Raw genomic sequence first — 5,276 nt, forward strand, 5'->3', positions numbered from 1 at the left:
AAAGACACCTTTGTTTGTAAACAGATGCCAAACTAATGTTGTTGATGGGGAAGACAAAAACAAGAAACATCTTATTCCACCATGATTGTGATGCCAGTTTCTGGAAACTCCTCTGTACCAGTCTTCCTATCAGTGTCTGCTGGGAGAGGTGAAAAGAAAGAATAGAAGGCAAGTCTTTGTAAAGTTGAGCAGAAAAAGAAAATCAAGAGCCAGGTATGACTTTGCAGGTATGAGCACTGCTGACCATTTTAGCCACAGGTGGTCTAAAGGAAGGGACGAATATTATATACAATCCAGAAAGAACAATAAATGGAATTTAATGTGTTTATTATTCATTTTATTTTTTATGTTATAAAGATTAATTTAAAAATATTTATTAAAGGCTTCCTGGTGGTCCAGTGGTTAAAAATCAGTCTTCCATTGCAGGGGACCAACGGCTTGATCCTTGGTCCAGGAAGATTCCACATGTCTCAGGACAACCAAGCCCCATGTGTCACAACTACTGAGCTCACATGCCTAGGACCTGTCTCCGCCACAACAAAAGCCACCACAATGAGAAGCCTAAACACTGCAATGGAGAGTAGCTCCTGCTTGCCACAACTAGAGAAAGGCCATGCATAGCAATGAGGACCTAGCATAGTCAAAACTAAATACATTAGTTAATTAAAACTATTTATTACACATCTACTATATGCAAAACACTGTTCTGGGCACTTCAAATACATAAGGGAACAAAAAATGCATCTGTCTTCATGGAACTTACATTTGATAATAGCACATGCTTGGTGTAAAACATTAGAAAATCCTAAACCTTGTAAGGGAGAAAAGAAAAAGTGTCTATTGCTCTACCAACAAAAGATAGTGAGTTTTTAACATTTTGATGCATTTTTAGTTCATGTTTTTTGCTTTGCCTATTGTTGTTGTTCCGTCTCTGAGTCATGTCCGACTCTTTGTGACCCCATGAACTGCAGCACACCAGGCTTCTCTGTCCTCCACTGTCTCCCAGAGTTTGCTCAGATTCATGTCCTTTGAGTTGGTGATGCTATCTAACAATCTCATCCTCTGTCACTCCCTTCTCCTTTTGCATCCTGTCTTTCCCAGCATCCGGGTCTTTTCCATTGAGTCAGCCCTTAGTATCAGGTGGCCAAAGTATTGGAGTTTCCACTTCAGCATCAGTCCTCCCAATGAATATCCAGAGTTGATTTCCTGTAGGACTGACCAGTTCGATCTCCTTGCTTTCCAAGTGACTCTCAAGAGTCTTCTCCAGCACCACAATTTAAAAGCAACAGTTCTACAGCACTCAGCCTTCTCAATGGTCCTACTGTCATATCTGTAAATGACTACTGGAAAAATAATAATTTTGACTATAGAGACATATGTTGGCAAAGTGATGTCTCTGCTTTTTAATATACTGTCTAGTTTTGTCATAGCTTTCCTTTCAAGGAGCAACATCTTTTAATTTCATGACTGCAGTCACCCTCTGCAGTGATTTTGGAGCCCAAGAAAATAAAATCTGTCACTGCTTCCACTTTTCCCCCTTCTATTTGCATGAAATGATAGGATCAGATGCCATGATCTTTGTTGTTTGAATGTTGAATTTCAAGCCAGTTTTTTCACTCTCCTCTTTCTCCCTCATAAAGAGGCTCTTTAGCCCCTCTTCACTTTCTGCCATTAGAGTGGTATCATCTGCATATCTGAGGTTGTTGATATTTCTCCCTGCATTCTTGATTTCAACTTATGAGTCATTCAGCCCAGCATTTCCCAGCTTTCCTGGTGGTTCAGATGTTAAAGAATCTGCCTGCAATACAGATCTGAGTTCAATCCCTGGGTTGGGAACATCCACTGGAGAAGAGAATGGCTACCCACTCTAGTATTCTTGCCTGAAAAATCATGGACAGAGGAGCCTGGTGGGCTACAGTCCATGGGATTGCAAAGAGTTGGACACGACTAAAGGACAAACACTTTCACTTTCACTCTGCATATAAATTAAATAAACAGGGTGACAATATACAGCCTTGTCAGACTCCTTTCCCAGTTTTGAACCAGTCAGTAATCCTATGTAAGGAACTGCTGCTTTTTACCCCACATACTGGTTTTGCAAGAGACAGGTAAGGTAGTCTGGTATTTCCACAGTTTGTTGTGATCCACAGTCAAAGGCTTTAGCATAGTTAATGAAGCAGAGGTACATGTTTTTCTGTAATTCCCTTGCTTTCTTTGTGATCCAGCAAATGTTTGATCTCTGATCCTCTGTCTTTTCTAAACCCAGCTTGTACATCTGGAAGTTCTCCATTCGCATACTACTGAAGCCTAGTATGAAGGATTTTGAGCATTTCCTTACTAGCATGTGAAATGAATGCAATTGTACAATAGCTTGAACATTCTTTGGCATTGCCCTTCTTTGGGACTGAAAGCCACTTCCCCATGATGAGGCTGTGATCCATGAAGGGGATGCCTACATTCACATATATATATAGTTTTAAAATTTGGGATTTTATTGTACCCTTGACTTACATAACATTATACAGTTTGTAAAAGGATATGAAACTGTCAATGCCTCTTCATAAAAGTTGCCAAATGGCTTTCCAGGAGTTTTGTTAATCAATGATCTGAGTTGTTAGGGGCTTAATATAAACAGAGCTTGGTAATACATTGATTAGATGCATGTGTGTACGAAAGAGAGAGAAAAGTGGGTGAGAAGAGAAAAAGGGATGCTTCTCAGATTTCTGACTTGTTCTACTAATGGGCAGGTGTGGAGATCAATACACAAGAATAAAATTCAGTAAAAGGAGTAAATTTCATATGCAAAAAATATGGTTTTGAGGTACCCCATGGGCATCCCAACAGAGCCACCAGCCTAAAGCTGAACATTAATGTCTGAGCTGGAGATTTGGGTCTGGATTTTATATTAAGCAAGATGAAGAATGATATCACCTAGCTAGAGTGTGTAGAATAAGAGGAAGATAAAAGCTGAGTTTCAGCGAATTTGCACTGTCCCAGAGACTTGGCCTTGGACTCTCCAGTCTGGGGGACCCTGGGATGGGTGGGATATTTCTAGGACAATCTAGAGTTTGCATCTACTCTGACATTCACTTAAGATGTCTCTGGAGTTCCCTGATTGAGTTATCCCTTGGGTTTATCCCTAATCAAATTGGCTTATGGGGTCAAAATTGAGGTATAGATTTTATTTACTTCCTCCCTTTCCCTCCACATGCTCATACATTCTTTAAATTTAGCTTAAAATTTTTCCAGCTAAGATTTTTTAATCATGATAAGAAAGTACAAGGGAAAATTGTGCACTGAAAGTCTAGAAACATTATTGCATTATTGCAAAATTATGTGTAAAATGGAATTTTGGGAGTCCTAGCAGTGGAATGTGAAATTCATATTTTGGTACCTGAACTTTCAGAAGTCAAAATGAGTCAGTTTGAAGAAAGAGTTCAATTTAAAAATAAATTTAATTCTTTTTTATGGCTAACTTTCCACTGTATATACGTGCCATATCTTCTTTAATCATTCTTCTTTGATGGGCATTTAGGTTATTTCCATGTCCTGGCTATTGTAAATAGTGCTGCAATGAACATTGGGGTGCATGTATCTTTTTGAATTATGATTTTCTCTAGATATATGCCCAGGACTGGAATTGCTGGATCGTGTGGTAGCTCTATTTTTCTTTTTCTTTTTAATTAATATATTTGTTTTAATTGGAGGCTAATTACTTTACAATATTGTAGTGGTTTTTGCCATACATTGACATGAATCAGCCATGGGAGTACACATGTCCCCCATCCTGAACCTCTTCCCACCTCCCTCCCCATCCCATCCCTCAGGGTTGTCCCAGTGCACCGGCTTTGAGTGCCCTGTTTCATGCATCAAACTTGGACTAGTGATCTATTTCACATATGCTAATATACATGTATCAATGCTATTCTCTCAAATCATTCCACCCTTGCCTTCTTCCACAGAGCTGTTCTCCCATCACCCCCTGGGCTGCCTCTCGCTGCAGAGCCACAGGAGAAGCTGTGTACACTGTCTCCAGCCTATGGCTGCACATCCCTGAAAATGACCAGCAAATCCTGAGCTCTCTGGGCCAAAGTCAGAGGGCGCAGGGCCCTGAGCGATCCCCATCACACCTGGCTCTGCAGGACCTGTCGCTGAGTCTGATCTCCTCCCCTCCTTCCTCACCCAGTTCCTCAGGAACCCCTGCCTTACCCAGCCACCTGCTGTCAAAGGAGAACAGTGCCAGCGTCAGCCTTCTGCCTCCTCTGCCCTTGGCTGCTCCAGACCCAGTACAGAAGGGCAGCTCCCAGCCCCTGTCAATCATCTGCTCAGCCCACGGCTCCCTGCCCCCGGGTCCCCACACCCCAGCAGTGTACCCAACGCCCCACTCCTGAGCTGCACCCCAAGCCTGTCACGCCTTGGCCATGCCCCCAGTATACACCAGGCCCATGTAAGCAGTGCCCAGAAACCTAGCCTGGAGTTCAAAGAGCTTGGGTTACTCCCCGAGACCTGGCAGCATTCTCCAAGGACAAGAACCACCAAGGGAACCCTGGAGTCCAGCTGTGTCTGGGACCCCCCAGAGAGGCATCCTGATGGTTCTGCCTTCCAGTATGCATACAAGCCACCTTGCCCCTCCCTGTGTGCCCAGGTCCAGGCTGCCAGGCTCCCCCCCCCCAGCTCTTGGCCTGGGCCTTGCGCTTTTTGATGGAGCCACAGCCGGACTCTGAACTGACCCAGATGTGAGGGCTTGTGGGAGGGTGTGTGCACGGGTCCAGGCCTGGGGGCGGATAAACAGAGCTCCACACTAGCTTCCTTCAAATTTTTTAAATAAAATAATCTCATGCAGCAGCAAAAAAAAAAAAAAGACTGTAAAAATGCTTCTCCCAAAAGTCTGTTCTTACATCTGTGTCTCTTTTGCTGTCTTGCATATAGGGTCATCGTTACCATCTTTCTAAATTTCATATATATGTGTTGATATACTCTATTGGTGTTTTTCTTTCTCACTTACTTCACTCTGTATAATAGGCTCCAGTTTCTTCCACCTCTTTAGAACTGATTCAAATCCATTCTGTTTAGTAGCTGAGTAATATTCCATCATGTGTCTATTTTCTTTTTAGGGAACTTCCACACTGTTCTTTATAGTGGCTTCATAGGGAATCTACACTCCTCCATAGGGAATTTACATTCCCATCAACAGTGTAGGAGGGTACTCTTTTCTCCACACATTTCCCACCATTTATTGTTTATAGATTTTTAGATGATGGCTATTCTGACCAATG

At 42.4% G+C, this 5,276-nt stretch overlaps 1 pseudogene; it reads left to right on the forward strand.

Moving 5' to 3' along the window:
• Positions 1–215: 215 nt before the first annotated feature.
• LOC120879388 lies at positions 216–4,846 on the forward strand (annotated as a pseudogene).
• Positions 4,847–5,276: the final 430 nt, after the last annotated feature.

The sequence above is a fragment of the Oryx dammah genome, unplaced genomic scaffold (assembly GCF_014754425.2).
Source record: "Oryx dammah isolate SB20612 unplaced genomic scaffold, SCBI_Odam_1.1 HiC_scaffold_20, whole genome shotgun sequence".
Taxonomy (NCBI): Eukaryota; Metazoa; Chordata; class Mammalia; order Artiodactyla; family Bovidae; genus Oryx; species Oryx dammah.